General features: G+C 42.2%; 1 long non-coding RNA gene across 1 annotated transcript; it reads right to left on the bottom strand.

The window, feature by feature from the left end:
• Window positions 1–293: 293 nt before the first annotated feature.
• LOC115469166 lies at window positions 294–13,003 on the bottom strand. Its single transcript, XR_003941962.1, has 3 exons — window positions 12,053–13,003; window positions 11,211–11,219; window positions 294–1,699 (listed from the first exon to the last, which is right to left on the bottom strand). It is a non-coding gene; the product is annotated as an uncharacterized LOC115469166 (long non-coding RNA).
• Window positions 13,004–22,310: the final 9,307 nt, after the last annotated feature.

Below are 22,310 nucleotides of genomic sequence, written 5' to 3'. Positions count from 1 at the left end.
ATCATTTCCTCAGTAGAAGTATGATTATTTTTGTTTGCATTATGAACACCCCCATGGAATCGTCGAGCTAGAGAAATAGCTGCTGAACTTGAAGAAATGGTTAAATATATCCATGTGAACTCTTCCAGAAGAAGTTGTTCTTTCCCTGTCTCCTTGCTGCTGTATGTCTGAACTGTGTGTGTATACATTTGCATATATTAACTGCATTGGGAAATGTGTTTTGCTGTTAAAACTATGAAACATCTTCATTATTTGATGATGACTTTGTTATTGCATGTTGACAATATTTGGGGGGGGGGGGGGGTTGTTAATAGATGGCAATGAAATCCTTGGCTATGGTAAAGTTTGGCTAGAAATTATTGAATTTTTGGGAAGCTTATCATTCAAGGTATGGGATCTAGCTTGCATCTTAGTCTCTATGAACTTCATGTACCTTACATCAGGGCTTTTTATCTACCAGTACTTGATGGTACTCAGTACGGGCACCTTTTTTTTTAAATCATCACCAACAGGACACACAGAGCTGCACCAGAACCTAGTAACTGTCTATACTGTTAATCATTCTGTAATTTTACTGTAATTTTAAACTACTGTTAGCAATATTATGGGGTTTTGTCTTTTTATTTTTTTTTTTACTTTTTTAATCCTTTTAACCACTTTTGGGGTGATTTTTAAAAAGTATTTCTGCAGTTAAAATGGCATTTTGCATACAAGTAGCTTTCTCTAAAACTACCTTGTGTATATGCACTTAAACTCATGCAACAACATGCTGTATAAACATAGGTTTAGCCATTCTGAGAGTAGCTAGGTTTGCACTTATGTGCATACTTTATAAATCTGTGTGTGCCAAAGAGCAGGTGTAAAGCATGTATATATTTTCAAAAGGGAAAGTATACACATACTTACACGCATACTTGTCACACAAGTTAGGTGGCCTGTTGTAAAATTACCTTCCTTATCTATTAGTTTTTCAATATATGTCCAAATTTTGTCAAGCAAATAGTTTCCTGAATCTGAAAACACACCAGTAGTGGAGGAAGAGGAGAATGAGAATAGCACCTGTGGTGATATGTCTCTCAACCCCCTTCCCCCTTTATGCTTTTTCAATATCATAATGGTGGCAGAGAAGGCACCAGCAAATAGAATTGTTATGCCTCTTGGCAGGATTGAGGTTGAGAAGGGGAGAGGTGTATACTGTGATCAAGCTCTGTAGTTGGTTATGGGGACTGAGCGGTCATCCTAATTTCATATGTCCCCCACCCTCCATCTCCCTCCACTCCTCTCTCCAAAGAATGTCCATGCATCTTGAGTACTAGTGCTGTTCTTTCAACAAAAAGAGCATCGCCTTTCACAAATTTACTGCTCTACCAGAGATGTACTTTCTCCATGGTTGTTCATTGGTGTATGATGTGATAAATAATCTCTCAATATTGCTGGTCAGCATAATATGACTTTTGTCTGAAAATCTATTGAGCTTAAGTGAAAACCATCCGTGTTACATATAATAATTTATTTTTTTAATATAGGACAGTCTTAATAGCTCTGATTCAAGTTATGTGCACATTCCAAGTTGTGAATTAGGCCCAAAAGTATTAATATGAGATTAGATCTAGAATTTGTGTATCCTAAGAATCTCATTTACCAGAGGTCACAGTTTGCAAAGGAGAATAAATTAATTTCATTCTTCTCCAGAAATGTGCTGTTGCAGGAATTGAGATAGGAATTTGTGATACTTCAGGAGTCAGACAGCACACACCAGAATGAGAAAGTAATCTTCTTTATTTGCCAGCAAACAAAGCAGGACATCAGTTCTAGCTCTCTTCTCTCTCTCTCAGCTCTCTGGGTCTTTCTCTCAGCTCTCTGTGTCTTTGTCTCAGCTCTCTGTCTCAGCTCTCTTCTTATGCTGTCTTCTTCTTCTGTCTGTTCCTTCTGTCCTTCTCTTTCTTCTGAGCTCCTTCTGACGTAAACTGCTTCTGCTCCTACTTAAATACTGTTCTATCCAACCTAGCCTAGCCCAGCCCCCTTACTCTCCAATTGGTTAAGGAATAGATTGGTCACTTTGCCTCAACCAATCATTACTTTTGAAATATCAGTTACATAGGTTCCAGACATCCTAAACTGACCTGTGACCTGGGGCCCCTTACACCAGACATTTGGGCTCCAGTCTCTTACATGTTATTATGATTGATTTCTCATATTCCTAGTACTAACTGCTAACTAAACTCTGGCATTCATTAAAGGGGTCAAGGGCCAATCTTACTTAATAGCATACATATCAGGTTATCACTTTCAAGACCATTTCTACATTTTACCTATAATTAATCAAGGAGAAGAGAGCTGACTAGTCCTGACCTCTTCACCTATCAGCTTATACATTGAACCAGCCAGAACTATGGCTAAGTCAAACCACATGTTGATCTCCTCAACTGCAGTCTTAAACAGCAGACAAAGGATCATTTTAAAAGTAACACAGAGTTGAACAAACATCCTACATAGAAATTATAGAGAATAAAACATATTCTAAAATACACAGAATCAGTATTCCTTATAAGCAAGAACTTCTAAATTCTAATCTATTTATATCTAGGATTATTTAGAATCTAACTATTTCCTTCTAAGCATTGTTCTATTTAATCCTAAACAAACTGCCTGCTTACAAAACTATTCAGTATGCCTAATAATGTACAGATGTTAAACTAGCTTTCATCATTCACCAGGGTGAAAGAAATTCCTGTCTCTGACCTTTCTAACCCAGCCCGGCAAACGCTAGAGTTCAATATAATCTGAACCATCTGGCATACCTTCACTTGCTAGCAGAACTGAGAATTTAAACTTCAAGCTTTTAATATCATTTCTTATGTATATAATTTCTCAGAGTTAACACTTTCTTTGCCCACTGCCTCATTCCCCCCTTTGAGACTAAAATCAGCTTATGCAGAGATAAGTCTCACAACTCAAACTCTGGAGATTATAGTGATCCTAACTGGGAATAGACTTATGAACCACCATTACCCTACTTGTTAAGGTCCGACGGCATACTGCCGAAGCACATGAGGCCAGGAAACAAAACAACAACCCTGCTAAAACTAAGACTATTAGGGAAATGAACAAGGGACGTATCCAGGAGGTCAATGACCACCACCAGGAGGTAAGGTCTAATCCTCCTCGGTAATCCTCCACATTAAGGCTGGCCAACTGTAGGACTTTATCCATGGCATGCCTAACTACATGCGTCCTATTTATGACAATAGTACAGCACTCTGAAGAATTTAGCACTGTGCAGAGGCCACCCTGAGCTGCAAAGAGATAGTCAAGGCCCATACGATTATACCTAGAAACTATACTTAATTCATTAATTTGATCCTGCAATGCATTGACTACCACGTTCAGCTCATGAACTAAAACATGGAGTAGGGACTGAAGTCTCCGAGTAGCCATACCTAGTTCAGTAATACCCGCTACCGGGCCTCCAATTGGAATCCAGGCCGTGGCAGAAAGGGCTACAAGTCTCTTTTTAGTCAGAGGATAAGTAGAATTGATATACTGGAGGGCTAATTCAATCGCCTCATCCTCTGTGGCAACGGAGGAGGGTAAGGACAAAGCCTCTCGCTTAGAGCGGTGCGGGGATAGTGGCTTAAGAAGAGGAATAACTTTAGGAAAATAATTCAAGGTTACCAATACACAAAAATCATATGTGGAGGGAAGAATCATGTGGAGGACATTATCACAGAGCCAGTAATGACCAAGGAGAGGGTGAGGAAAGTTCCCAATAAATGTTGGCTCAGGCTGGACAGGGTACTTAGGGTGCCCATAATGCGAGCCCCTATCCCAGGGGGAACGAAGACGAAATGGAGACTTTGCACACCATAGGCGCCAATCCCCAATTGTGACAGGCTGCTCATTTGTTAGTAACTCTTCATACCCCGGGGACTTATGAAAGTAGAAAATAAGCTTGGACACTATAGTCTTCTCAGTGGTACGCTTAGGAGCCAGATAATCACCTGGGTCATAATCTACAGGTATGGTAGCAGGGCACATAGGAGTACCTGGAGAAACTACCCACACAGATTCTCCTTTTTCTGGGAGAACATTAGTATAGTTACAGGGAATGGGAAGAACAGTTGAGATGCTTCTTGTTAAACAAAACACTCCAGAAGCTGGATAGGGAGACGTAAAAACTGGCCTTAGAGAAGAGTCAGAGGGGGAAGTAGCATTATAAAAGGACCACCAAGTATAATCCTGGCTCCAAGGACCTGAACTCGAAAAGTAGGGAGGTATAAGAGCTGGGAGTTGCACAGGAACAGGAACAGCTGGGACATCTGTAGTATAAGGAGAAAATCGGGAACACACAATACAAGGGGAAGTAATCTTTGCCTGGCTAATTAGTTCCTGGACTGAGTGTAACCAAAGGTTGGAGCGAGTTGGGGTATTAGGAACAAGGAGGCAAGGAGTAGAAAACAACAAAAGCATCCAAACTACTAACATTTTCTTTCTTCCTAATCTAAAACAAATACAGCAAACTAATTAAGCAATAATATTTCAACAGTCTGTGCTAATCACAGATTATTCTCATATAATGTTTGTCTTTGAGTTCTTATACCAGTTGGGATAGACCCTCAACTGATAAGGATCAAGCTCTCAAATTCCAAGAAAGCCAGAATCTGGGCAAGAAAGAGTCTCAGTATGAAGCCGAAGTTCAGCCGTTCCTGCAGTATGCAGTTGACCCTTCTTTTCAGCTAGTAGATTCTTTGGTTCGGGTCAAGCGCAACTTCAATGGCTCCGCTGGATCACTTTCTGCTCTCCACTGTCTAGGCTCCGTCTGATCCGTGCTGGGCTCAGTCTGGTCAGCAGACTTAATTCGAGACCAATGGACCCATGGAGTAATCCCTGCGACCTTCACAGCTGCAGGGGTAGAAAGCAAAACAGTAAAAGGTCCTTTCCATCGGGGCCCCAAAGGCTGGAGCCTCCAGTCTTTCACCCAAACTCTATCCCCTGGCAGGAAGGAATGTACCTGAGCCTGGAAGGGGACAGGGTTTATTTCTCTCACATAAGACTGAAGCTCAGAAATTATCTTTCCCAAGAGGGCTACCTGCTCCTGCACCTGGGCAGACCCTAAAATCCCTATGTCTCCCTTAATTCCCTGTAAAATGGCTGGGGGCTTCCCATACACAATTTCAAAGGGAGAGAGGGCTGTTCCTTTAGTTGGGGTGCATCGGAGGCGGAAGAGGGCTAGTGGCAATGCCTGTGGCCATTTCAATTGGGTTTCCTGACAAATCTTTGCTAGGCTATTTTTCAAGGTTCTGTTTGCTCGCTCAACCTGCCCTGAACTCTGGGGACGGTAGGCACAATGCAATTTCCAGGTAATGCGCAATGCGCGGGACAGGGCCTGAAGTGTAGCTTCAACAAAGGCGGGACCATTATCTGAACCTATGGCAAGGGGCAGTCCATACCTGGGGATGACATCCCTAAGGAGGGCTCGAGCTACTTCTGTGGCTTTCTCAGTAACTGTAGGATATGCTTCCACCCACCCAGAAAAGGTACAGACCATAACTAAGAGGTATCGGAGCCTACCGCTCCTGGGCATTTCTGTGAAGTCTATAACTAGGGACTCAAAGGGTGTTAGTCCTCTAGACTGAACTCCTGGTGGAATACGGGGTCCCTGGCGGGCATTATTCTGGGCACAAAGAGTACATCGGGCAGAGGCAGTGGCAACCAGACTATCCAATCCTTCCAGCACCACTACTCGATTGAGTAGACGGGCTAGTGCTGTTTTCCCTAAGTGTGATAGGTCATGAGCTTGAGACACTACAGGCCAAGCTAGGTGGCGTGGCACCAGAACTCTGGTATCAGGGAGATGTAACCAGCCATCAGGTCTCCTTACTGCACCTTCTTCTTGAGCCCATTTCTCTTCCATTTGGGTATACATAGGCGTCCATTCTTGCAGTCGAATTTGGAACAGGGGGGTCACAGTACTTGCTGGGGGTCCTCGAGCAGCTTCCTTGGCCACCCGATCAGCATGGCGGTTCCCTCGGGCCACTGGAGTATCTATTCTTTGGTGTCCCCTGCAGTGAATGACAGCTACCTTCTTAGGGGCCCACACAGCCTCTAGCAGCTGAAGTATTTCGGGTCCATACTTAACAGGTTGGCCTGCAGCATTTATGAGTCCCTTTTCCTTATACAAAGCTCCATGAGCATGTAAAGTTGTAAAGGCATACTTGGAATCAGTATAAATGTTGGTTACCAGTCCTGCTGCTAACTCCAGAGCTCGTATGAGGGCCACAAGTTCTGCTTTCTGGGCTGAAGTTCCTTGGGGCAGGGCTCTTGCTTCTATCACCTTGTCCTCTGTCACCACAGCATAGCCTGCCAGTCGCTTGGAGTTCTCCACATAACTGCTTCCATCTGTAAAATAAATTACATCTGGGTCCCTCCACGGCACATCTTTAAGATCTGGTCGACTGGAGTACACTTCATCCATAGTTTGGATACAGTCATGATCTGGAGGTCCCTCAGATGCTGGCAAAAGAGTGGCAGGATTAAATGTAGCCACTGTTTCCAGGTGTATCCGTGGATTCTCACACAAGCTAGCTTGGTACTTAACCATGCGGTTATTTGTAAACCAGTGGTTGCCCTTATACTCCATGAGGGTGAGAACTGCATGGGGGACTTTAACAACCAGTTCTTGCCCCAAGGTCAACTTATCAGCTTCCTGGACCAGTAAGGCTGTTGCTGCAATGGCCCTCATGCAGGCTGGCCATCCTTTAGCCACTCCATCCAGCTGTTTAGACAGGTATGCAACAGGCCTCTGCCAGGATCCCATCATCTGGGTCAGCACACCTAGAGCAACCCCCTGTCGCTCATGGACATACAGTGAGAAAGGTTTCTCCACATCAGGAAGGCCTAACGCAGGGGCTTGGAGTAGGGCTTTCTTTATGGCAATGAAGGATTGTTGAGCAGTAGGTCCCCATTCAAATGGTTCCTTTTCACCCCCCTTTGTGGCCTGGTAAAGGGGTTTCGCCATCAATGCAAAATTTGGAATCCAAATTCTGCAGAATCCGGCTGCTCCCAGAAATTCCCTAACTTCCCTTCTGGACTTGGGTTGGGGAATTGCAGCAACTGCTTGCTTCCTACTAGCATCCAGTCTCCGACTTCCCTGGGAAATGCAAAAGCCCAGATACTTCACTTCTGACTGACAAAGTTGGGCCTTTGAGCGTGAGACCTTATAGCCTGCATCCAAGAGTAGCTCCAGCAATTCTCTGGTAGCCTCAAAACACTCTTCCTGGGTCACTGCTGCAATCAGGAGGTCATCTACATACTGGAGTAAAACTCGCCTGGAAGGCTCAGATTTAAAAGTCTTAAGGTCTTGCCCTAGGGCTGTCCCAAAAATAGTGGGGGAATTCTTGAACCCCTGTGGCAGGCGGGTCCATGTATACTGAAGCTTCCTTCCTGTTACTGGGTTTTCCCATTGAAAAGCAAAAAGCAGTTGACTGGCTGGGGCCACCCGAATACAAAAGAAGGCATCTTTTAGATCTAGTGTTGTGAAATGGGTAGCTCCAGAAGGTATCAATCCTAGCAGGACATATGGATTAGGCACTACAGGGTGTAATGAGATAGTGGATTTGTTGACCACTCGTAAGTCTTGGACTGGCCGGTAGTCCTCAGTCCCTGGCTTCTGAACTGGCAACAATGGCGTATTCCATGGAGACTGGCAAGGACGAATAATTCCATGGGATAACAGACGATTCAAATGTGCTTGAATCCCTTCCAGAGCCTTTCTGGGAATTGGGTATTGGCGAAGATGGATTGGCCGGGCACTTGGAAGTAAGTCTACATGTACAGGAGGAATATTTCGGGCCAACCCTGGGGGATTATCTTCTGCCCATACCCCACTGACCTGAAAGCTGTCTGCCAGGGGTAGGTCAACTTGGCCATGTGACTGATGCAGCCGCCATTCTTCTTCAAGAGGGCAACAGAAACTCAGTATACCCTTAGGGCTGGATGTTGGGGGCCGAAAGGAGACTGAAGTCTGGCCATCAGAGTCAAAAGAAATTTGGGCCCTAAGCTTGGACAGCAGGTCTCGACCTAACAAAGGGATTGGACAGTCTGGCATATACAGGAATTCATGAGTGACTATGTGTGAGCCTAATTGGCATCTACGGGTTGTCAGGAAGGGCCTCCGGTTCTGCACCCCCGTGGCTCCCACCACTCGGACAGTTTTTCCAGACACAGGCGCTAATCGCTCCGTCACAACAGAATGTTCAGCTCCTGTATCAATCATGAATGGAATTGAGCGGCTCCCTATAGTTAACTTGACCATAGGTTCCTGGGAGCCCAGTTTGTAGGAACCCGGTCTGTCCTATTCGTCCCATTCTGCCATCTCGGCTGTCCCGATGATGTCAGATTCAGGAGGCTCATATCTTCCCTCTCGAACTCGGCCTCGGCTTCCTCGATCTCCTGGTCCCCTTCTCAGTCCCTGGCGCCTCTGGGGGCATTCATCTTTCCAGTGCCCTCTTTCCTTACAATAGGCACACTGATCCCTCTCCAATCTTGGTCTGGGATTCTCCCCCCTTGGCCGGGATTGATTGAAGGAATCTCGGGGCCTGGCTGGTGGTCCGGGGTCCCACTTTGGCTTCCCATTAGCTAGAGGTCGACCTCGATTAAGGGTGGAATTAGTAATGGCTGCCGCTAAAAGGTCGGCCTTCTTCTGCATCTTCCGGTCAGCCTCTCGGCGCACCTCCTGATCTCTATTAATGAAAACCTTGGTTGCGATCTCAATTAGCTGGGTGGTATTCATCCCTGCGAATCCCTCCTGACGCTGCAACTTCTTCCGGATATCTGGCATACTCTGGGCCACCAATGCACTATTCACCATTCTCTGGTTTTCTTGGGCTTCAGGGTCAAATGGGGTGTATGTTCTGTAGGCTTCAATTAGTCGCTCTAGAAAGGCCCCAGGGGATTCAGTTGCCCCTTGGAGAATTTCAGAGACCTTTGCTAGATTAATGGGCCTCTTTATGCCTTTCCTCATACCTTCCAGTAAGTCCCGGCAATAGCCAGACAACAGTTCATAGTGCTGCCCATCATTTGGATCCCAAGCTGGAGCTGCGCGAGGAAACCGAGCTCTAACCCACCCCTCTGGGTCCTGTGTCCCCCCGGGGACACGCTCTCGCGTGATGGCCTCAGCATTTTGCAAAATCTTCCGCCTCTCCTCAGTTGTGAAGAGGGTCAGGAGAAGTTGTTGACAATCAGTCCAGGTTGGGTTATGGGTGGCCATAATGCTAGCCACTAGGTCCACCACTGCCTGAGGCTTTTCAGTATAAGAGGGGTAATGCGTCTTCCAATTCAGGAGATCAGTGGTTGTGAAGGGTACATACTGATAGGCCTGTGCCTGTATAACCTGACCCTCATTATTAGGATCCGGTCGAGTGATGGTTACCTGTCGGAGTGGCAGAACTCTCGAGGAGGTGGGAATGGAACCTGAGGTAGAGCTAGGAGCTACCCTCCTATCATGCTCAAAGGTGATTGCAGCAGGTCTAACCCATTCAGTGGAGGTGTGTTGAACCCCTGAGGGATGGGGAGGGGTACTCATAGACTGAGAGGTGGTCACAGGTGAGTCAGTCCATTGAAAGGGATGCCGGGCCCCTGATGAGTGGGTAGGGGTATTAGAAGGAGAGGCTGGGCTGTCAGGAGTTGAGGAGTCAGGGAGTGGAACCCAAAGCGGGTCTTCAGAGGTTAACAGGAGAGGATGTGGCAGAGGAGAGTAGAGACTGGGTGAAAAGTCCAACCTAGGGTGTGGCAGGTTTGGCACAGGAGGGGAAGAACTATCCGGAGAAGCCTGTGCTGGAGAGGCTTGAGCTGGGCAGCGTGGATCTCTAGGGGCGGCACGGAACCCCAACAATGGGCCATAAGGTGGTGGCTCAAGATCTGGGGGGTCATCAGAGAGTATGGGTTTCTCGGACAGGGTAGGGGCGGAAGCCACCGATTGGGTAGTAGGCTTCCTAGGGCTCTTTCCCTCTTCTAGTTTAGATTTTCTAATCTTTCTTTGAACACGGCCTAACATGAATTTTACTGGGGATCCCATATAAGTTTTCAACCAGGAGGGAGGGTCAGTCACAAGGCTGTCCCAGGAATCTATATAAGGGAGTTGTTCAGAATATTCTGGTTCTCCTACAACTATGCTGTAGACCTTCCGGATTACTTCAATATCTAAGCTGCCACTAGGGGGCCACCCCACTCCCATAGATGGCCACTCAACTTCACACAAGGTTCTTAAAGTACTTGAGCTTAAAGTCTGTCCATAGTCATTAATTAAAAAGCCTTTTTTAAAGTTCTTAAGCATACAATCTAGGGGGGTAGCAATTTGTCTAGATGATGTCCCACCCATAATGCTTACAGTTACAACACACAAAAGGGAGGGAGTTTTTGAAAGTGCAGTAAGGGGTCCGCACTCTCGAAACACTAGGTAGACAGACAGCAATCGCTTCCTTCCGTTGCTGACCAATTGAACTCGCGTTAATTGGAAATGCAGCTATAAGAAGTCCGCACTCAGTTAATCATTCACGCATCACACATTCCATACAGAAAATCCCACCCAACAATTTCAGATTTCTCAGATACAGATAAGCTCAAGCGTTTTCGCTTCTAGTCCCCGCGACTAGAAGGTACTAGGGCCTTCGCTGAGAGTTGATCAGGCTCTCCTTCCTCAATTTTCTTTGAGGGGCTGGTTTACAATTTTCTAGCTAGAATTACAATACAAAATACAGAATACATACCCGGCGAATGTTCTCCAGTCAGTTGGGTGCTGGGATTAATGCAGGATTGATCCCACCGCTGCCACCAAGAATTGTTGCAGGAATTGAGATAGGAATTTGTGATACTTCAGGAGTCAGACAGCACACACCAGAATGAGAAAGTAATCTTCTTTATTTGCCAGCAAACAAAGCAGGACATCAGTTCTAGCTCTCTTCTCTCTCTCTCAGCTCTCTGGGTCTTTCTCTCAGCTCTCTGTGTCTTTGTCTCAGCTCTCTGTCTCAGCTCTCTTCTTATGCTGTCTTCTCCTTCTTCTGTCTGTTCCTTCTGTCCTTCTCTTTCTTCTGAGCTCCTTCTGACGTAAACTGCTTCTGCTCCTACTTAAATACTGTTCTATCCAACCTAGCCTAGCCCAGCCCCCTTACTCTCCAATTGGTTAAGGAATAGATTGGTCACTTTGCCTCAACCAATCATTACTTTTGAAATATCAGTTACATAGGTTCCAGACATCCTAAACTGACCTGTGACCTGGGGCCCCTTACACCAGACATTTGGGCTCCAGTCTCTTACATGTTATTATGATTGATTTCTCATATTCCTAGTACTAACTGCTAACTAAACTCTGGCATTCATTAAAGGGGTCAAGGGCCAATCTTACTTAATAGCATACATATCAGGTTATCACTTTCAAGACCATTTCTACATTTTACCTATAATTAATCAAGGAGAAGAGAGCTGACTAGTCCTGACCTCTTCACCTATCAGCTTATACATTGAACCAGCCAGAACTATGGCTAAGTCAAACCACATGTTGATCTCCTCAACTGCAGTCTTAAACAGCAGACAAAGGATCATTTTAAAAGTAACACAGAGTTGAACAAACATCCTACATAGAAATTATAGAGAATAAAACATATTCTAAAATACACAGAATCAGTATTCCTTATAAGCAAGAACTTCTAAATTCTAATCTATTTATATCTAGGATTATTTAGAATCTAACTATTTCCTTCTAAGCATTGTTCTATTTAATCCTAAACAAACTGCCTGCTTACAAAACTATTCAGTATGCCTAATAATGTACAGATGTTAAACTAGCTTTCATCATTCACCAGGGTGAAAGAAATTCCTGTCTCTGACCTTTCTAACCCAGCCCGGCAAACGCTAGAGTTCAATATAATCTGAACCATCTGGCATACCTTCACTTGCTAGCAGAACTGAGAATTTAAACTTCAAGCTTTTAATATCATTTCTTATGTATATAATTTCTCAGAGTTAACACTTTCTTTGCCCACTGCCTCAGTGCAACATTAAAATATATCTACTTTTGAGAATTTTCTAAGATTCAAGCAAATAAAGAATTTAGATGAGATTCGTACAGTAGCAGTTCTGCTTATGGTCTTTCTACATTCTTTGAAAGTAACAACGCCGTCTTTCTTGCGTGGGGGCCCGTTGTCAACAGATGCTTTATTTCGGTGAGGTCTTCCTACTAAACCTTTCCTTAAACAACTGAAATGGAGGCAAGACCCTCTCTCCCTGGGTTGAACTGGAACCAGTATCAAAAACTGTGGCCAACTATTCTTTTAAAATAAAATTAATCAAATGTACCCTATCTTCCAGGCCTATACGCTAGTTTTTCTTCCCTGAACTTGTGTTGAGAGAGATTGACTGTCCCTTTCACACAATTACTCTTTCACAATTCTTAATCACTCTTATTCAAACTCCCATTTCTTCTCAATTTTCCTTAAGCTATGACTCTACTTCCCTTGAATTAATCTTTAAATTTATTCCCAACCCCTTACCCAAATACTCCTTAAGTTGCTACTACAATTACACTAATAACCCTCTCTTCACAAATTCCACTTAACTCCTACCTTATACCCCAGTTCATACAAACCTAACAAAATTTTAAAACTTATTCTATAAATCACACTTCCTTTCCCCTTCTTTCATTCATCCACCATCAATCACCTCAAACTTTCCTCAAAATCTCAGCTTATACCCGTAAAACACTTCCCACTCTGCCAGCACCTCCTCAGCACCTCCATTCTCTCTGACCATCAATCTCACTCTGACCAACTGCCCACTCCCCAGTTGCCTTGGTTACCAGCCTCGGCTTACCTTCCAAATCAGCCTTGGCTTGCGTTCCAAGACCCCCATAGCCAATCCCTGTCCATTTTCAAAATTCCAAATTCCACTGCTGACCAACGGAATTCTGGCCAGCAGTGCAAAATCCCCATTTTAGCCCGATAGAAAATAATGGAAAAATAATAAAATTAAATAAAAACCCAATAAAACCTTTTCTAAATCACCCCGAAATTTCCAAACTAATAAAGTTTCCCTTCCTCTATTTAATCCTGCTTTTAAAATTTAAAAATACCAATTTTTACAGTCCGCCCGCAATTATCACCCCTGAACTCCTCTCAAAAATCCCAAATTTCTTAAAAACCAATTCAAAAATTAAATTAACCTTTCCTTAACTTAACCCATCAAATAAATTAATTTAACCCTATCAGAACCCCTCTAAAAGGAACTCTCCCCCAAAAGACCCCTAAAAATATTCAAATTTAAAATCCAACCCACCACAAAAATAAACAAAAATACCCCGATTCCAAATATGCAAAAATAAATCAAATCCGATGAACCCCTGATTTTTTAAAAAATAAAAAAACGCTATTTATGCAAATTAAAAATTAATCAATAAAATTGATATGACCTATGGCTTCAGGTTTTTAACATTTATTTTTCTTTCTTTCTTGCTTTGTTTATTTTTCTTGTTAACACCACATGGATTAGCCCACCAAAACGTTTAAAAAATATTCAAGAAAGTACATTGGTAAAAATGATACCATTATAAAGCTAATGAATGTTCTGGGATACAAGCTTGAGAGACTTGTTACTACTGGGTACATATTCAGCCAGCAGTGGTGAGTAATTTGCTGACCACCAACATTATTCCCAGATATTCAATGCCAAGGATGCCCTCTCGAGGTCCAGGTGTATTACACCCCAGAATACCCTTATACAGTGCTCCAACTAAACTTTACTAAAGATGTACAGAACTTGCATTTCTTTGAGGCAGTTGTCTTCCCAAAGATAGTGGAGTACACCATTCCAATATAGTAATTCATCTTCATCTCTGCCTGTGATTACTTTACACTTTTCCTCAAGTCTTTAAAGTTTGTGGTTTGTCAACTGCTGAGTAAACCTATTGCCTTTCTGAATAAGTTTTACCAGGGCTTTTTCCTCCCACTGTGATGGGGTAGGATCCTGTTCTGCACGCATAGTTTTTCTCTGCATGGGATTTTCCCTTTTTATTTCGTCAAGCTACAACTTGGGGCTGCCTCTCTCATTTTTCCGTATGCTTGTAGCCCAAGCTTTTGAATTTTATTCCTTGTTTGGCAGTCAGGCACAGAATGGGTAAAACATCTGACTTCTTATATGGCAACCCAGAACTACCGCCAGCCCAATGCGAGAGCCGGTGGTAGTTCCACTCCCAGTACGCACCATTTCCAGCGCTAGCGGAAATATTGAAAAAAATTTCCGCAGGGGGGTTACCTGGCGGTAATCAGGCAGCAGCATGTGCTGCCTGGTTACTGCTAAGTTAGTGTGGGAACCCTTACCGCCACCTCAGTAGGTGGTGGCAAGTATGAAGTTACCGCATGGCCATCAGCCATTTCATTTTTGGCTATTTTCACCTGCTGCTAGCACAGGGCCTCTTACCACAGCTTAGTAAAAGGCCCTAAAGATCACTAACATAAAACTCAAAGTAGGTTCCTCATATGTTCTAAATAGGCCCAAAACTACAAGCCAAAGAGAAATAATGCTCCCTCACTGAGAGACTACAGAAAAATCATAACAAGCCCCAGGAGTCTCTGATTTATATAGGGGCAGGCAGAACCATTGCAGCTATCTCAGCAGGAAATGCTGTAGCAAAATGTTTTTCACCTCACTACACTAAAGTGGTTTGGTCTTGCTGCTGGAAGCATACTGGGCCAGTGAGAATCCCAAAAGAATCCTTATGCTTCTTTCCTGTTAAGTCTGTGAACCTTTGTGTTCTAGCCTTCCTGCTTCTGGCATTCTTATTCTATTAATGCTCTCAAAAAAGTAAGAATTCTGGTGTTATAAATGAACACAGCTCTTCATGGAGTGATTTGGTATTAACTACAAGACTTTGATTTGATTTAGAACTGTTGGTTAGCTGGAAATATGCCTTTTTAACTTTTAGGTGAATCATATTGTGCAATATTCTAAATATAGAAGATGGTTCTTGTAAATTATGTGGATCAGACTCTACACCAATACATTCAGTTTAGCAGAATGTGATGCTCCTGTGCAGACCTCGCGTAATATACTTTAAACCACTGCTGCTCAACTTAAGGATGTCATTGAGAGCATCCCGCTGCTTCTAAAGGCCTTTGTAATCAACACTGAGGAGATATTCTTAAGGTCGACCACCTCATTCTCTTCTCCTCTCCATTCCCTCCCCAACTCCCAAAATAAGTGCATACTGTTAGCTGATGGTATTTGATGCCTGTTGATTAAACTTGTATAGAGAAGAATTTGATTCCATAATCTTACCACAACCCATCCTCTTTTGCAGAGTCCTACATTGTTAAGGAAAACTGATAAGAACCTTAAGTATGGCTCTCCCTCAATCTGTTCTCTATCCGGTGCATCACAGAATAGCCACATACAGTTTTAGATATTGTGGTTGTCTTGCTCTGTCCATTGTGTCATTGCAGTCATGTGTACACTTTTGAAATATTTCCTGGATTTTTTTGTCATTCAGGTTTGCATCAGTAGCTGTTGTATCTTCATATCTAGAAATAGTCAGTGCTAAAATTTGATGGACTGCCCACTCCCTGCCAATGATAATCACAGTATTGCCTCACAGTATTTTATGAATAGAAAGCATTTTTTTGTCCGAGCTACATAGGTATTATGTGCCCCATCTTATTAGCTTATCCAAATATTCAAAATTCATAACTCACGACAGGTCCTGTTTTTCACTGTTAATTTTTCCAAGTTCTACATACACATATTTCCATATCAATCACCTCCTTTCTACTCAACATCAAGGGATCATGGATCTTCCTACCTAGGTACTACATTGCATGAGTAGATTCAAGTTGCTGGTAATGAGAGATTATTCTAGAAATCATTTTTCAAGGGTCAGGGTCCAATCCTGTTTGTTGGAGGTGTGGCCCCTGTATCAAGCCAAATATCAAATGATCTAGACTTACCAGCACCTTGTCGGTTAGGGGGCAGGGTTCCATGTTCTTGCCTAACAGGTTCTCAGTTCAAGGCCTGACAAAAGCTTTTTGCCCTGGTGGGAAATTTTTAATTACAGGGTGCCTATTTGATAAATCCAAAAAGGTGTCTATTTTAAGCTTATTTCATAAAGGCAATATAAGGGCCTATGTGCCTTTTATAAAATAGGCTCCTAGACTGAGTCTTAATAGCACATATATTCATATCTGCTCAGAAAAGGATATGTTTGTGCAGGTATTCCATGCATGTACCAGTGTATTTTATAAATATGTACATTATAAATTCAATGCTCTGTTCTAAATATGCCATATATCTGCAGATAACGTAAAAATAGGTGCACACTTTCCACGCACCTGCCGTCAACAATTTTATAAAAGCCCTTTTCAGCATGTACTCAAGCTGGGGTCCATCAGAAACCTTTACAGAGTTATTACTTCTCTTTATACGCTCAAGCATAACTTTAGCTTTTCCAGCACATTGCCCTACTGACTGGCTATCTTAAGCTGATCAGATATGGAGGATCCTGATGTCTCTGTCCTATCCAAAATGGTGTTTGGCCCTTGGATGTTAGCACCCTAAATGCATGACTTTGTTGGTTTTTTACAAATTATACACTTGGCCAAATTCAGTAAAGGTCACCAAAGGTTAGACACCAAAATACACTAAGTGTTATTTCTATGATTGTATCTGGGCATCCAGATTCTGTTATAGAATACTACTGTAAGTTGGCTTTTGTGCACCAACATTTATGTGTGCCCACTTACACCATGTCAATAACAAGTGTAACTGTGCACCTAAATATGGCACTTTAGTGCATAACTTACAGTATAATGTAAGATATGCATGTAAGTGTGAGACCTGCCAAGCCTCTTCCCCAGTGCACACCCCCAATACTGTTTAGCACACAACTAGCACTTGTAAAACTAAGTTTTGTACATCAGTGCTAGTATTCTAAAACATACACGCACAATTGGCATCTAACGTTAAGTGACCTCTTACAGAATGAGGGGAAAGGGAACAGTTAAAGTTGTCCATTCTCAGTCTTTAATCTATATACTCTGTAGTCTATTACATATTTTCCTGTCCTCTACAAACTAGGGTACTTTCTCTTCTAGCCTCTCCATAATGTTGCTGATAAAGATAAGAAAGATGACTAAGCCTAGTAATACTGACCTTGTGATACATCGTTCGTTGCATTTGTTTTACTAGAGTGGGGTCCCACTGACCTCCCCTCTTGAATTCTGTTGCTCACCTATCTTCTCACCCAGTTTATAATTTTTTTCCCATCTCCTAGACCAGGGGTAGGCAACTCCGGTCCTCGAGAGCCGCAGGCATTTCAGGATATCCACAATGAATATGGAGGAGATAGATTTGCAAGCACTGCCTCCATGGTTTGCAAATCTATCTCATGCATATTCATTGTGGATATCCTGAAAACCTGACCTGCCTGCGGCTCTCGAGGACCGGAGTTGCCTACCCCTGTCCTAGACCAATGCTTCCCAAACCTGGTCCTGGAGGCACCCTAGCCAGTCAAGTTTTCAGGAATTGACAATAAATATTCCTGCATGCATTCATTGTGTATATCCTGAAAACCTGACTGGCTGAGGTGGCTCCAGAACCAGGTTTGGGAACCACTGGCCTAGATGTCACTAGTGTGGAAGTTAACTAAGCACCTAATAATGGTTACATGAATAAGCTTATCTAATAATGCAGCAGGTTTTTTGACACAATTATTGACAATAGCCTGCTTCATAAAGATGCCATATTTTCAGGACTTATACAAGACACTGAGTAGTCCCTTGGCCTAGTCGTATCCTAGTTGTACTAGCCTTCAAATTTAAAATCAGAGTGTTGAAATCAATAGGGTGAACTGAGAGGCGCTATAGTACTATATCTTTTCATCAGATGCTACTTCTCAGACACTTTGATTTTCTTTGTGTTAACCAACACAGAGCCCTAGAATAGATAGATGTGATCATCTCTAGGGGCCTGCTTGGAACTACCCTTTGGAGAGGCAGAGATGCTGTCATGTTAAGAAAGAAAGAGACTCTGTAGAGACACACTGACCTACTAGTCAGTACCCTTCTCCACCACCGCCAACTCCAGGCTCCGCTCATTCTGCCTCGCCTCACCCTATGCTTGGAATAAACTTCCTGAGCCCTTACGCCAAGCCCCCTCCCTACCCATCTTCAAATCCTTGCTCAAAGCCCAACTCTTCAATGTTGCTTTCGGCACCTAACCTTTATACCTTTCAGGAAATCTAGACTGCCCCTATTTGACTGTACATTTGTCCTTTAGATTGTAAGCTCCTTTGAGCAGGGACTGTCCTATGTTAAATTGTACAGCGCTGCGTAACCCTAGTAGCGCTTTAGAAATGTCAAGTAGTAGTAGTAGTCCCACTTCTATCTGCCATAACTGAGTAACAGCACACACGACCTGTGCCAGTTTGGGTAGCCCTGAGTGTTTGTTTGTTTGTTTTTTTGTGTGGGAGGGGGGTGTTATTATTTTAAACAGTAATTAAACCTCTCTTTAATAATAGAAAAATTGCACTACTGGGAAAAATTTGCAATATCAGCCATGCGGGGAGGGGGATTCTCAAAAAGATGCCTAATGTTAGGTGTTGGGACAGAACACACTAAGAATGAATTCTATAAGGGTAAAAGATCATGGATTTGATATAACCCTTCTGTTGTGCGCACAATTGCCCATACAGAATAGTAGCATAAGTGTGCACTAGTGTGCCTAACTTGCACTCCTACTTAAGCCAGCTCTAAGGCAGGTTAAATGGGAGTGTATAACTATTTCTATACAGTCTGTGTGCTATTCCAAGGCATGCCCCTAGGGTGCCCGTGCCCCTCCACCCTTGCCATTGCGTGCACCAGATTTAGTGCACAGACTTTATAGAATAACGACTGACATGTACACGCACAAATGTGAATTGGTGCTAATTCGTGGCAACAGCAATAAGCAATTGCTACTTGTTAAAAACAATTTGCATGCGGAAATTCCCTTATTGTATAATGTATGCACAAAGTTCCATGCAAAGCCTCTCTTAGCACGTGCATGTTTTTATAATCTGGGAGGGGATGTTCAAATCATCGTTTCTATTCTTTTTCCGTTACCTCTTTGCTTAACTTGTATAAAGGGCTTTTTATCTTGTTTAGGGCCATTCTGATTCCTCCCCTTTTGTTCCTATACATTTTCCTAGCTGTCTCCCTTCACACCTGATGTTTTTGGGTATGGTCATGAATGAGTTGTGTTGATATGATTTCTCATTGAAAGCACAATAGAGACAGTGATGATGATAGGCTTTCTTATCCAGGGTAGAAAGCTATTTCAGATGGAGACTTGTTTCAACTGGCTAATTAGCTCATAATCAGCGGATCATAATATGTAGATAAAAAAAAAAGAATAGTTGTATCTTTCATTAAGCAATTAAACGATGTGTGTATGCTTGTATGTATGTGAAAAGTAACTAAGTAAGAATTTTAAGTATCAGATTCCACCAGAATTTAACAAGTACTTTTACATAATCTACCATCTAAATAGTGTGTATGTGTATTTCCTATAATGCATATGTCTGTTAATGTGTATGGTTCGTAAAGTTTAGGGCAGTTCTTTGTATAAAATAATTTCTATATGGTAATTAAATATTTGTGATCATTGGTCTTACATACAATAATCTCTGTCATTGTCTATGTAATCTTTTTATTTTTCTGTTTTTGAGGGCAGGGTGGCAGAAAAACAAGACATAAAGCTTTATCTTTTTAAGCTGTTAGTTTTATCAACAAGCAATGTCAATTAAGATCTGAAAAATAATTGTATTAAATACTGAAATTGTTTACCTAAAATGCATGAACTGAATTCTTAGCAAAACACCAAAGGCAACTTTAGCACTGTAGAATTAACATTGTGCATTCCCTATATAAACCATAGTTAAAAAAAAAAAAAGACAGAATTAGTACGTTTTTGTCAAGAAAATAAAGTATATTCTGAATAACTAATGTCAAACTGATTATTACAATCATTCTCCAAATCAGTGGTTCCCAAACCTGGTCCTGGAGGCACCCCAGCCAGTCAGGTTTTCAGGATACCCACAATGAATATTAATGAGAGATTTGCATGCAGTGCCTCCACTGCATGTAAATCTATCTCATGAATATTCATTGTGGGTATCCTGAAAACCTGACTGGCTGGGGTGCCTGCAGGACCAGGTTTGGGAACCATTGCTCTAAATCCTGGGGTTTGAATCCATTCCTGGAAACCCCCACAATCAGTCAGCTTTTCAGGATCTCCACAATAAATGTATATGGGAGCAAGGAATTCAGATCTTCATCGTACATATTCATTGTGGATAGCTTCAAAACCTGAATGACTGGTTGTGCCTCAAGGACCAGATTGAGAATAACAGCTCTAAATAAAACACTTGGATGTATTAAGACAGTAATAGGGTATACACACAATTCCAGCACCAACAACATCAAGTATACACTTTAAAGTATATATTTTTAAAATGCAATTCATGTGCTACCGAACTATTTATCATAGCTGTTTGTCCTTGTGATATATTTATTTTAGCTACTATAAACCTGTCTCTGTTTATACATAGCTAGTTTTATGCATATGTTGTGTTGTGTGCTGTTGTTCATTGCACTGTTTCTAATTAATGCTAATGCTTTGGCACTCAGATTTCTAGAATACAAGAAATGACATGCTGTATGAGAACAAAAGTTCTCATTGTCTCCAGCAGTGACCAATCCAGATTTTGAGTACTCGGTAAGATCCCAAAGAGTAATCAAATCCTTGCTCACACCCAGAGATTAGGGACAAAGTACCTGCATATAATGTGTACAGCACTGCATACATCTAGTAGCGCTATAGAAATGATTAGTAGTAGTAGTCTGCATGAATAATAATGGTTTATGGACTACAGGAATTTGTCTAAACTCTTTTTAAACCTAGCTATGCTAATTGCCTTGACCACATTCTCCTGAAAAAAATTTCCATCACTTAGCAGTACACTGATTTTAGAAAAAAGTGCTACGACATGCCTATGTTGATGGCAGACAAAGAATTTAGAGGCATGTACTGGGCATGGTTTTGGTGTGCCTCCATGGTAAAAATGTATTCCATGTTATACAGTGGCAACACATATATCCCAGAAAATTTCCCTATTGGCATTTACACTGCATAATTGCTTGGCTTTAGAAATGTTCTTGAGTAAAGAATTGTGCGTACCTCTTTGGTATTCAAAATCACCTGGAATTGCTGAAAATTAGAATTTTGGAGGATGGCTCCTCAATCAGTTTATCATAGACCGGCAGGAGTAGCGCCACTTAACATGTTATAAGCCTGAAGTGATGTTGCCTCATTTTTTTGTTTACTTGAATGCTTTCTTTAGTGAAATTGTTGCTTCTGATGTACATCCTGCCAAATACATTTGCTGCTTTGGTGCTGCTATATATATTTTAGAAAAGATTTTGTATTCACTGAACTTTTAAAAAAATATAGGTATCCTCAACATCTGTTTTCTGACCTAGACATACTGTACAAACATGTCTTTATCAACCAGTTCACCATTAACTACATGTTTTAACACCTTCAAAACAAATTTGTAGATTGGTAAGGCAGGACCTTCTAAAAGTCCATGTTGACTGTGCCCCAAAATGCTGTGGGCCCTGTTTACTAAGCTGCGCTGTAGGTGCGCTAACTTTAGTGTGTGCTAACATCGAGCATGTGGTAATGATAGACACCCATTATATTCCTATGGGTGTCTCTATCGTTAGTGTGTGCTAAAACGTTTGCGCGCCTACAGCACAGCTTTAATAAGCAGGGCCCTATGTTTGTCCATATGGCCAGTAAATTTGTTTTGCAGAATAGCTTCTACCATTTTTCCATGGGCTGACATCACACTCTATAGTGATGGTCTGTGGTTTCCAGGATCCTTCTGGATCCCGTTTTAGAAATTTCCATTGCATTGGCCATCTTGTGGTACTGTTTCTAGTTTTTAAAGATAGGTTACAGCTAGATCTATAATTTCCATTGTTGAGCTGTTCCAAAATTCTGAGGTATACACTCTCCATTCCTGGCAATTTGTAGTTTGTCACTTTGCTCTATTTCATCTTCCAGATTCATTGTGATTTACTTCAACTTCCTCTAAATAACCACCATCAAAGAATGCTTCAGACATGGGTATTGGCTTGACATTCTCTTCAGTAAAACCTGAAGCAAAGAATGAATTTTGTTTTTCAGCTGTCTTGTTAATCTTCAATGCCCCTCTTGCCCTTTCGTCA

This window comes from Microcaecilia unicolor, chromosome 4, assembly GCF_901765095.1.
Source record: "Microcaecilia unicolor chromosome 4, aMicUni1.1, whole genome shotgun sequence".
Classification (NCBI taxonomy): domain Eukaryota; kingdom Metazoa; phylum Chordata; class Amphibia; order Gymnophiona; family Siphonopidae; genus Microcaecilia; species Microcaecilia unicolor.
The sequence above is the reverse complement of the archived record's forward strand: the minus strand, read 5'-3'. Positions and strand labels throughout refer to the sequence as shown.